Here is a 12,976-nt window from a genome sequence, read left to right as displayed (position 1 = left end):
CCCCACCACCCCTAATATGAATATTCAGTTTCATTTTGACTCCAGAGGAAGCCTCCTTTGTAAGGTTAAGTGCAGTACAAACCTCATGCAAAAATTTCAAAACCCTGCAAAGAGGCCTGAACTAAAAGAGCTAACCTATAGCCAGTATCGAGCACCCCAGTCTGTATTAGCATTTTTTGTGCTAAACTTCAAGGACATCAAAACTGCTAGGTATACTAACCTTACGTAACGTGTTCTCATTTCATTCATTTTAGGGCCAAATATCTTCCTGAAGAATGTCTGTGATAACCGATAATCAGATTTTTAAAGCATTATTTCTCATGTTTGCTCCTTTTCCACAAGAAAGCTGGCATACAGTATCAAAGTAAAAATTAATTACCACTACACCTAATAATTAATGTGTCAATGGTTTCTGAAATTGAAAGAAAAATGTGTAAGGCATTCATGCAACAGAAGAGGTGCTCTCTATGAGATCACCAAATAGTCTTATAAATGTTGATAATTTTCCCTTATAGAATTTTTCACTTCCTTTTAGAGTAACCACATGCTAGTAAGAGAATATTCTATAGAAAAAAAAAAAAATAGGACCTTCTGATGTTCTGGCAACATAACTCAGTGCTACGTCCACACTGCACTTCGATTCCAAAAGAGAGCGTTTAGATTAACTGCTTCAGTGCCCAATGGACATAAGATTTATGCCTGGAGAAAAAGCCCCCATATGATTGTATGGACATAGAACTAATGAAATAATTTGGTTCACTGGTTTAAGATGGTTCCTCTAAAAGGGGTGCAATCACTGTTCCCAAAAGAGAGAAAGGCACTAACATTCTACTCCCACTGCCCCTCAATCCCTCTATGTCTGTCACAAACAGCATCTCCATGGCACTGCCTTCTTGCAGACAGGATGGCAGGAAATCACCTCTCTCCAGTAGTCCCAACCTAAACATCAGACAGGAATCTTGAGAGAACACAGGGTACATATATGAGAATGAATTTTTCAAATGCAATTTACAATGATCTGTTTCCTCGATAAATATTTGCTAAGTATCCAGCATGTGGCAAGTACTATCCAGAGCCAACAAAGACGAATACTGCCCTCACGGATTTCACTCACTCAAAGATTTTTTAGTTAGGTATTATATAGCCACGTAGCCTTAACAAGAAGACACACGATCGCTGCCATTTTTTCTTTATGTTAATGCAACAATTTAGAAAATTTGATTTTGATAGTATAGCCAAGGAAGTATTAGATTCCCTTAATTATAAAAACCAGGACCTTTTTGGGCATAGTTCAGAGAAATAATCATGAAATTAGAATTATTATGTCTTTCTCCTGCAGAGGCTAATAAACAAAGATACAATGGAGATTCGGAATGCTGAAAGGTCAACTCTAAATGTCATTACAGATATAATGATTCACACAGTGATAGAATGGGCTAGGTAGTCTGTGACAGTGACGACACTAACCATCAAATCTCAAAACCATAAAGGACCTTAGTTAGAGCTAGTAAAACTCTCAGTTTTTACTAGTGATGTCTAGAAAGATCGTACGATTTGTGCACTCACATAGATGTTATTTTGGAACCTATATGGTTTTTTTCACATCCTGCATCTTATCCAATTATACTACTCTGAGTCTGATTCTTTCTTTCTCTCTCTCTCACACACATACTACCATGTGTCTGAATCATACACAAAAACACATATGCACACATACATTGTGTCTGATTCATACCACATTGTATCACTGTGTTGAGTTCATACACACATATACATTATACCATCCTGTGTTTGATTCACATGCAAACACAACACGCATATATACACATATGTACACCGCACTGTTTGATTCATATACACAACTTATTCATATATGTATCAATCTATTTTGTATTACTGCATATATATACATACGCACACACTATACCACCATGTATCTAATTCATATGCACATTCTTACATCCATGTATCTAATTCATATGCACATTCTTACATCCTAGTATATACACATATACACTAAAATATATAATAAATCACATTCATATTCAAACTATTCAAAGTGAGAAATTCAAATGTGAAAGACACTCGGGACTATTTCAAAGTTATTAATATTTCTATTATGTAGCAATTTATCTGGACTCTCATTTACCTCCATCACAGTGTCTAGGGACTACACAGGAAATGACACATATCTAGGTATTTATGATGACGTGGAAATCTGGTGACCCCTCTGGTATCCATTTGCATGAAAACTGTTTCTTGGCTCAAAGGTGAGGATTTTAGAACTGTTTGTGTTGTACTGTGCTCCATATTATTGGGTAAGGGGGTGGATATGCACAGCCACCAGAGACTCAGGACGGTATTGTATGTCCTTGCTTCAGCACAAATATCCACTTTCTGAGACCATAAAGCAGTGTAGGAGTGATGTGGAGAAAGTGCCTGAGGCACATTGCTTAGGACCCTGGCTACAGAGTGTGACCTCAAGGGGCATTCCCTCTTCTGCTCAAGGGTTGACAATTCAGAGCACTCCGAATGATCCTTCTAAATATACAAAATTAGCGTTCTTACTGGAGTTAGAATTAGCAATGGAGAAGTTCTCTCAGAAGTTTTATGAAGTGAGCAAGAGACTGAAATTGAGAAGACGCTCCATGGTAACTAGCTGATGGAATGATTCATCAGTACACATTAAATGGCCCTGAATACCTATGGATAAGGTCTTCAAAAATGGTGTTCAAAATACCTATGGTTTATTTTCTTAAAGCTGCATGTTTCCTGTTTAGGAATTATGCCTCATTTTTGAGAGTAGACTAGTAACCCAAATACAGATTGAAATGCAAGAGATTCTTCCTGGTAACTAACTGATGGAAAGATTCATCCGTACACAGAAGGCGGCCCTGAGGACCCGCCCCTCAGAGGAGATTTTAAAAGGGGCTGGAAGTCCTGCAAGATGCAGGCAGGCGCATTGGGGGTGATGTGGCCTCTGCACATCCACAGTCTAGTAAGGCCTGTGGACCCAGAGAAGATACTTAGCATAGGAGACTATGAAGGGGAAATGGAGATGCCTTTGGGGGGTTTTCAGACCATACTATGTTATTCTAATAAAGTCTACTGAAGCAGATGGTGAATATTTTGAACACTTGCTTTCTTAAGCTACATGCTCTAATAGTCTAGTATGCTTTCTCCATCCATAAATAATTTCCCTTCATTATGAAATCTAGCCATTACCAACTCATATACATATTATAAAGAAAGAGCCGGTACAGTCAAACTATGAGATACTCCTTTTATAATCATTTTAGATAATAGTCTCACAGTTTTAGTTAACATAGTGGGGGGGGGGGGGGGCAACCACCAAGAAAATGGTAATGCAATCTGAATATATACCTCTGGGTCTCAGGCAGGAGAGTTTGACCTATCACTGAAAACATCAAAAACAGCTGCCCATTGGGAAAAAGTCCTGCCAAACCAGATAAAACCATCACCCCAGTCTTGGAAGACAGCTGTAACAGGTTGCTAGTTAACCCTTACAAATGGGACATTGTTTGTTGCAAAAAAAAAAAAAGGAAATGCGCAGCTTTAAGAAAATAAACCATAAGTATTTTGAAGACCATCTTAAAGCCCTAAGCCAGAGCCCGAGATAAACATCCGCTATGGACCAAAATGACCAAGCCATCGTGGAAGTTTAAAGCCCAGGGTCGGAGGGGACATAAATAGCCAACTGCTTTTCACAATCTGGGATGAGCCCTATCAAGGAATACAGGGAAACCCTCAAAAATTAGCAGGTCAAGGACAAACTGCTCATTAGGCTTGACAAGAAGGAATTTGTGAGTAACCTCTCAAAGCGCTCCAAAGCAAATAAAAAATGTTGCTCAAAAAGATAACACCTTTGGAAACAAAGTAAGATTTTCTGTGAAGCATATATTTTAGATGAGAGAGAAAAAGAGAGAGACTGAGTAACTGTTTCTGTGGTCTTTATTAGGAGAAGTATTAATACTGAAAATATCAACGTATATTTCGAAACAGGTTGCAGGAACTAAATCAAACAGTAATTAACTTAAGGGACAGTCTAAACCTAACTATTAAACTAGATGTAACAAAAATCTGATCGGCATGATCACAGAATTAAAAACTCAAGGTGGAATTTGTAAACCATTGGCTCAAATATAAAATTTTAATTGCAACCAGCCACTCCACAGAAGGATGTTAACAGGGTGCCCAGCCACAGAGCTGTCAAAATGAAGACCTTCCAAACACTGAAGAAAACAACGTATTGAGGGACAAAAATAAACAGGAATTAATGACAGAACATGGTCGATCGCTCTACTTGAGAGCAATCAACAGACTGGAAGAAACCAAGGACCAGTTCTAAAAATCACATTTTGCCGCAGTTAAAGCGGTAGACAAATGACCAAGAGACAGATGCAGAAGCAGGACTCCAAGCAGACAGGCGCTCAAAGGGGTCTCATCTAACATGTTTATAAATGACGTGGATGAGAAAATGCACAGGAAAGCAGGCAAGTTTGCATTAAACTTTTCTAGTTACAAAAATGCCAACAGACATAAGCATCTTTTTAGCATCAATCTGACAAACATGGTAAAATGTTTTTAACCAACTTCCACTTAACTGTTCAGATGAACCAACGACCTCCATTCCCGTTTTAAGTCATACTGACTGATGCACCAGGAACAGTCCGACCAGCAGGCTCCTTCCTGAGCAGGCTGAGAACCTCTCCCGCAATCAGCTGAACCGCACTTCTAGTAAGAATAGCACGGATCCTAAACCTGCGTATGCAGTCACACCTTATTATAATGTGATTTTCTTAAGTGACGCGTTACTTAGATAAATGAAATAGGAGGATGAAAAGATGCCTGTGGGTTTCTATAAAAAGCAAGCTGAATGCCTGGAAAACTTCCAAAGATTAGTTCATAAAAGATACAATTTTTTAAAAACTGGCACTGAATAAGGTATGGGCCTCATAATTGTACAACAATGGGAAAAATTAATCATAATTAACTGCAAGAGCATGTCCAAGTTTTTACTTCAAAGTCAGAAAAAACAGACAATCCACTATGGGTTTGGTTTTGGTAAGAAACATCTGTGGATCCACACTGGGAGAAAAAGTCGAGGCCTTGTATCAAAGGTTTGTCAGAAAGTATGTATTTGCAAGTTTATGTTTGAATAAAATATTTGATATGTGTATATCACTTTTATGCTCCTCTACTCTTACAACTTTTTTGACTAACTGACCAACTATTGATTTTTATTTCTTTCATTTATTTCTTTCCACTGTATTTATTAGTATGCCTACTATGTGCCAAGCACTATAACAGGGGCTGTGAATACAAAGAAAAAGGTTTTGGCCCTCCAAAAAGCCAAAATTTAATGGGGTAGAAGGAATGCTAACAAATAATAACAATCCATTATACTAAGCATCATAAGTAAATGTTAAGTGTCCAAAAAAAAAAAAAAAATCTAACGTAGTCTAGAGAGCAATGGAGTGAGTTCAATGAATCAGACAGACTTTAGATGAGGCCAGGAGAGAGAGTACAAGTGATATGTATTAGGTGGGAAGACACGTTCTGACAGAGCACATGTGCAAAAGCAGGGCAGCGCTAAAAAGTGCTGGGGGGTCCCCTAACACCAAAGTTCCCAAATTGTGAAGAGGCTGGAAAGTTAGGGCAGGAGCTGACCTGTGAGGTACAAAGTTATCTAAGTTTCAGAGATAAATGACAGGGAATCATTGTATTTTAAACAAAAGAATGACAGAGTCATACTTGTATTTCAGCCCAGCATCTTTTCTAAGCAGTTTAGAAAACGAATGGAAGTAAAGATACCAGTTATGAGACTATGAAAATAATCTATTAAAAAAAATAAAATCACAGCGGAACAATACTAAGGAGGTAAAATCAGATGACAGATAGAAGGGTAAGTGAAAACAAGTCAAAAATTGAGAATCTGGGGCGCTTGGGTGGCTCAGTCGTTAAGCGTCCGATTTCAGCTCTAGTCATGATCTCACAATTCAGGCGTTCAAGCCCCACATCAGGCTCTGTGCTGACAGCTCAGAGCCTGGAGCCTGCTTCAGATTCTGTGCCTCCCTCTCTCTCTCTGCCTCTCCCCCACTTGTACTCCTCTCTCTCTCTCTCTCTCTCAACAATAAATGCACATTAAAAAAGAAGAATTAAAGGGGCACTTGGGTGGCTCAATTGGGTAAGTGCCAACTTTGGCCCAGGTCATGATCCCATGGTTGGTGAGTTTGAGCCCCTCATCAGGCTCTGTGCTGACAGCTCAGAGCCTGGAGCCTGCTTCAGATTCTGTGTCTCCCTCTCTGTCTCTGACCCTTCCCTTGCTCATGCTCTATCTCTCTGTCTCTCAAAAATAAACAAACATTTAAAAACATTTTTTTTAATAAAAAAAAAATTTGAGAATCAAGGGTTGGGAATTTAGCAGCTGACAGTGAAAAATGTATTAACAAAAATAGGAAATGAAAGCTTTCTGAAGAAACATAAAGAGCACAGTTGTGAATATGATGATTTTGAAATGCTATTATATATCCAGATGGAGATATTTAATAGGGTGTTGGCCTTCCAGGTCTAGTAATCCAGAGGTGAAGGTGTCTTTCTAGGACTCATGACCATATGGATAGAATTTGAAGATGCAGAAACAAATGGGCACACTAAGAAAGGAGAGAGAAAGATGACACACTTCCAAATACCAACTTTGGGGCCAAAAAGAGAAGGAGTAACCAATATAGGAGACTAACAAGTAACCAAAAGGAACAAAGAGGAACGTGGGAATAATATGGAAAGGGAAGTTAAAGAAGTAACCAACCATGTCAAAAACAAAAGCAAGGTCAAATAAGATCACCAATGAAACTATTGTACTTAGCAGTTAAGAGATTACTAGCAAAAGAAGCCTGAGCTTAGTCAATGGAGATGAAAACAGACATGGGAGACATGGTGATGGCACTGACCTCAGAAAAGCCAGGAAGTAACTAGATTCTGAGAGCACTGATGTCAGGGCACCCCTAACCCAGAGAAACTTACCTGCCTGCAAGCAGGAGGGAAGGAGGTGCACAGCACTAGATAGTAACAGGGCTACAAACTGGTCAAGTGAGAAGCTGAGATGTTCTTGACCTACAGACACCTATTGTTTCAAGGACACAGACATTAATCGGGTGACAGTGAGAATGGCATTGTTTGGTAGAAGGAATGAGAAAGGCAGTGAAGTTTCAAAACTCTCCCTGTGGGCAATACAGGGGACCTCCTGAGACTCTGGGAGTGGGTGTGGAACATTTCCCTCATGGAAAAACACAAGGTCATTTCATGATGGAAAAATTATCAGTGTACATGTTTATAGAATCATGGGTGGCAAGTTATTAATAAACTTAGCACCCAAAAGTCACTATGAACAACTCAAAAAAGATATTTTTCTAATACACTCTTGAAACACATAAAATGTTAATAAAACAGGGGTGCCTGGGTGGCTCAGTCGGTTAAGTGTCTGACTTCAGCTCAGGTCATGATCTCACAGTTCATGAGTTCGAGCCCCACGATGGACTCTGTGCTGACAGTTTGGAGCCCAGAGCCTGCTTCGGATTCTGTGTCTCCCTCTCTCTACCCTCCCTCTTTCTCTCTCTCTCTCTAATATAAACATTTAAAAAAATTAAAAAATATATTAATAAAACATAAACACTATCCAAATAGAACTGAAACTAAAACATACAGCATTACACCTTTACAGAGTTGTGATGCTCTGCATAGTATTAACTACCAGACCTTACTAAATAATGCATGTTAAACACGACACCTACGTAACAATTTAATGATTATGACGATGTGGGAGAGCTATATGAAAATGATGTAGTGTTTTGGTCTAGAAACATAAGCCAAATAATCTATAGGATCCTAATTTCCAGGGACTTTATAATACAATTTATACCATTTAATGCTGGCCGAGATACACTCGGGTATATTTCATTAAAACCAGAAAGAAAAAGAAATAACACATACAAAAGGAAAAATCACTACTTTACATGGCAGGTAGCAAACCTACATAAAATTAATCTGTGCGAGAATTATTTTTAATGGATGGTGAACTAAAATGGACTCAAAAGAAACAAGTGGTAGTTTAAGACATTAAGATGTCAGTGGGCTATGTTAAAAGGGCAACCACGTCATGGCGTCATCAGAGACAAGACTCTCCCTGACTGGCCAGGAGTCTGACCCTGTATAATGATTTTAAATTGGTGCTGATGGAAAAATATGAGCAACTCTTCATGTATAAACAAAAGAATGTAAAATACAATGTCAATCTAATAAATAACACCTCCCAAATTTTCCTTCCCCTTAGAACTGAACAATCTACCACAAAAACTTACACTACATTATGGAAATGCAGGAATAGTGTTCAGCCTTCTCCACTCAACCTGAGTTCTCTCTCTATAAAGGAAATTTTATCTGAAAATACGAATTTACCTGGAAATAAGAGGAAAGCAGATCCATGCCACCTAACTTATCAAATTACGTTCCATCTTGGGGCGCCTGGGTGGCGCAGTCGGTTAAGCGTCCAACTTCAGCCAGGTCACAATCTCGCGGTCCGTGAGTTCGAGCCCCGCATCAGGCTCTGGGCTGATGGCTCAGAGCCTGGAGCCTGTTTCCGATTCTGTGTCTCCCTCTCTCTCTGCCCCTCCCCCGTTCATGCTCTGTCTCTCTCTGTCCCAAAAATAAAATAAACGTTGAAAAAAAAAAATTAAAAAAAAAAATTACGTTCCATCTTTACTATTACTTAAGTGTTTGCATATTATCATGCCTTTCTTTTATACCTATTAGCACTTAACAGAGTCTGGTATATGGCAGATGTTCATTGAAAACACAACGTAGGGTGTGGCGTTGGGAAAATGGGTAAAAGTGGTCAAAAGGTACAAATTTCCAATTATAAAACAAACATGTCCTGCGGATGTAACGTACAGCCAGTGAATATAGTTTAAAATACTGTATTGTAGGGGCACCTGGATGGCTCAGTTGGTTGAACATCCAACTCGTGGTTTCAGCTCAGGTCATGATCTCACAACTTGTGAGCTCAAGCCCCCCATCAAGCTCTGTACTGACAGCATGGAGCCTACCTGGGATTCTCTCTCTCTCCCCTTCCCCTGCTCATGCTCTTGCTCTCTTTTCCAGAAAGAAAGAAAGAAAGAAAGAAGAAAGAAAGAGAGAAAGAAAAAAAAAGAAAGGTAGATACTATATTGTATATTCAAAAATTGCTAAGAGAGTATATCTTCCAAGTTCTTATTACAAGAAAAACAAATGTGTTAACTGTACGTGGCGATGGATGTTAACTATACTTATTGTGATGATCGTTTCACAATATATACTAACACTGAATCATTACGTCGTACACCTGAAATTAACATGTTATGTCAATTATATGTCAATATTTTTAAAGAAAATTAATGAAAACATGATAAAAATAATAAAAGCATGATCACTTTGATAAAAATGCATGAATTCTTGCCAACTCCTGATCTTTACCATTTCCAAGATACTCATAGAATACACATTTATATAAAAGATTACTCTCCTGAACTATATACAAGAAACTATAAACAACATAATATGTAAGAGTAGCCTATCAATGCTATAGTGCAAGCTACAACTTTTGAAACTTTCTTGCTCTTAAACTAACTAGCATGTGCGTTATCACACTCCTATGACATTACTAAGGATTATCTAAGAGTAACTGATATAACTGTATTTAACTGGATTTTTTTCTCTTTTTTTCCTTTGCTTAGGGATTCTGACCATATGATTTTAAAACACAAGATTTTTTTTAAGGGGTCAAATACCATGGATTGGGGGTAGAGGTGAATCACATGCAGTAATGTTGACCTTTGCAATTCCATAAACCTTTCTAAGACTTTTCTGAGGCATAGGAAGTTCCAAATCCTGCTCAACATTGCTTAAGGAAATGCTTTGTTCAGGCTGTTTTCAGAGAAAACAGTCAATAACCATGCATGTGCCTTTGAATTCAGCTGCACCAGCTGCTAACTTAATGACACTGAAATTAGGAAGCTTTGTTCTAAAGGTGGCCACAGAGGCTCCTTTGGTATACTTATAGTTCCCAAACAAACCGAATCCTTGAAAAGGCACACACAAATACACACATGTCCAGAGACTGTGTTATTTGCAAGATGAAATAAACAAGTCAAACAGCCCAAATAAAAAGTGCAAGAATTCAGGAGGGAATGCAGTGTGAAGGAAAAACCTCAATGCCTAAGCTTTAATTACTTCGCTTTAAAGGCAGAATGTATTTCTTAAAATATTTTCCTAAGAACACGGGGCATGCTATGACTCTAGTCAACATTTATTCAGTACTTCATGTATATTTTAATAATGCCAAGAGTGGCACCAAAGGCTCAACAAGAAGTAATGTGTTGTTAAATTTTGCAATCTTTCTCCCCACCCCCCATTTTACATTTCCATTAGCAGCAGCACAAGACTCCTCACCCAGCACCACATACCTGTTTAATCGTATTCAGAAGGTATTTTCTACATGCTGAGAGGCTGCGAAAGCTACAAATAAGTAAAAACAAAATCACTGATTAAAAACTAAAACAAAATACTGTGTCTTCCGCTACTGTTTTCTCATTCTTAAATATGGGGGTGGGGGGTGCATGAGTGCAGGTGTGCTCACGTGGATACTTTGCTACCTGTAAGTATTCTTTTTCTGGGGTAAGTCAACTCTGAAATATCCAAGCGTAGGAGAGATAATCAACCCAGTGAGAATTTATAAACTGGTAGGGGATAACACCATGTCCCCCTTCTACCTTGCTCCCAGAAAATAAAACATGCCATGGGGATGAAGAGACGACAGGGTTCTAAGACCTGGTAGTCAGGCTGTACAAGTCCTCAGGACAGCCTCCACTGACTTACAACCCACAAGTCACAGCATCTGGTCTTTGTCACCTAACTTGACTCTGAGACTACCCAAAACTCAGTTGTTGGTAGGTGAGTCTGTGATACGTGGAGATATAAGACCTGAATTACACGTCCTAACCAACTTTATCCTGATGGTTTAAGCCTGGCTAGATTTGGGATGTCCTTGAATGTAACAGGGAAGCAGACAAACAAATGAGGAAGTGACAGACAATGCTTGGAATGTTCCTGGAATATCAAAAAAAATCGTAATTTCTACACAGGATTTGAGGCACAGCACAGCAGTATGCCAAGAGGGCTCAGGTGTGAATCTATTCAATTCAACAAATATTTATGACGCATCTTTTGCCAACTCAAATGTAAGAAGGATTCCAAATTGTGTTTATGTCGTCGGGATATAAAGCAGTGCTGGAACAGACAGCAGGCACTTAATATCGAAGAAAGAAGGAAAGGAAGAAAAGGAAAGAAAGAAAAGGAAGGCAGGCAAGTAAGGAACTTGGGCAGAGTAGGCATTTGCTGGAACTGAGGATACAAAGTTGAACAACGTGGCAAATGAACTTCAGAGGTGCTAGCTGGAGACTTAATCAGGGCCTCACCCCATTTTCTAATCCAGCTTTGAGTTCATCAACTTTTTCTTGAGATATCAGACAAATGAAAAGTAAACTAGTTTAGAAAAATCAGGCTCCTGCTGCAAACATTTTGAAAACAAGAATCTAAAACAAGTTTTTAATGCTGGCCACACATGAGAATTATGTAGGAAACTTAAATATGCCAGCTATTGGCACCTGGGTCCCGTGTGGGATTAAATTACCAATTAAATTACAATCGTCAAGGAGGAGGTAAAGGTATTACTATTTTTAAATACTCATGTGATTCTAATCTGCAACAAATAATGAGAACCACTGTTCCATAAATAATGATAAAGTTTTCTGCCCAGGGTCTACTATGAACTTGACAAGCTAAAACAAAAATGCAACCTATATTTAAGAACCATGTGTATGTTTATAGCTTGTACAGTAATATATGAAACTCATTTGTTTAAGAAACATGACCGAAAACAGGAATGGAGAAACACTAGACACTGATACAACCAAAAATTCCAAAAAAGCTTTAGATACCCAGCTCAGCACACCGACACAAAATGTCTCTAAATAGCTGAGAAATAATTACAATATAATTAAAAGTTTTCAAACACATGATTCTGACATTAATTTGAAGATTACTTATTTTGTTACAATTACCTATACTTTTTAAAAGCAGTTCTAGGGGCGCCTGGGTGGCTCAGTCGGTTAAGCGGCTGACTTCGGCTCAGGTCATATCTCACAGTCCGTGAGTTCGAGCCCCGCGTCGGGCTCTGTGCTGACAGCTCAGAGCCTGGAGCCTGTTTCAGATTCTGTGTCTCCCTCTCTCTGACCGTTCCCTATTCATGCTCTGTCTCTCCCTGTCTCAAAAATAAATAAAAAATGTTAAAAAAAATTAAAAATAAATAAATAAATAAAAGCAGTTCTATTCATAACAGCCCCAAATTGAAAAGAACCAGGATATATCTGAATACCTCCACTTTTAAAAGTAGGTTTTATGTTCTAAAACTGATGGTGGTACACTGCACAATTCTGTGACTGTCCCAAAAACCAATGAATTGTATACTTTAGATAGGTTGAATCGGCATGCCAACTATGTCAATAAAGTTCTACATATAAAAGAAATTTTTTAAGTAGACTTATCTTCTCAATTAGAAATGAGTTTTTTCATAATTGTACATGGGCAGTGGCTGTTTTATTAGTATAAATCCATTTTTAATGTTAAATTTCATTTTCTTTTTCATATTCTCCTAAAATCAAGGGTGAAAGCCATACTGAAAGAATTTTGGCTTCAACAGCTTTTAAAACTCACAGCCTGGGGCACCTGGGTGGCTCAGTTGGTTAAGCACGTGAGTTTGGCTCTCAGGTCATGATGTCATAGTTTGTGAGTTCGAGCCCCGTGTCAGGCTCTGTGCTGACCACCCAGACCCTAGAGCCTGCTTCGGTTTCTGTGTCTCCCTCTC

The 12,976-nt window shown here is 38.6% G+C and overlaps 1 protein-coding gene across 9 annotated transcripts in view; it reads right to left on the bottom strand.

Annotated features, from left to right (window-relative positions):
- Positions 1 to 12,976, bottom strand: part of KLF12 (KLF transcription factor 12) — a 436,833-nt gene that overhangs the window by 365,387 nt on the left and 58,470 nt on the right. For 4 of the 9 annotated variants that reach the window (XM_040487361.1, XM_040487363.1, XM_040487362.1 and 1 more), the window contains one exon: positions 10,518 to 10,569. The exons of the other annotated variants lie outside the window; for them this stretch is intronic. The gene's annotated coding sequence lies outside the window, so the exon portion shown is untranslated. The remainder of the gene's footprint in view (positions 1 to 10,517; positions 10,570 to 12,976) is intronic. 9 annotated transcript variants of the gene reach the window in all.

The sequence above is a fragment of the Herpailurus yagouaroundi genome, unplaced genomic scaffold (assembly GCF_014898765.1).
Source record: "Herpailurus yagouaroundi ecotype Mexico unplaced genomic scaffold, PumYag 164, whole genome shotgun sequence".
Taxonomy (NCBI): domain Eukaryota; kingdom Metazoa; phylum Chordata; class Mammalia; order Carnivora; family Felidae; genus Herpailurus; species Herpailurus yagouaroundi.
Note: the sequence above shows the minus strand (reverse complement) of the source record. Positions and strands in the feature narration are given on the sequence as shown.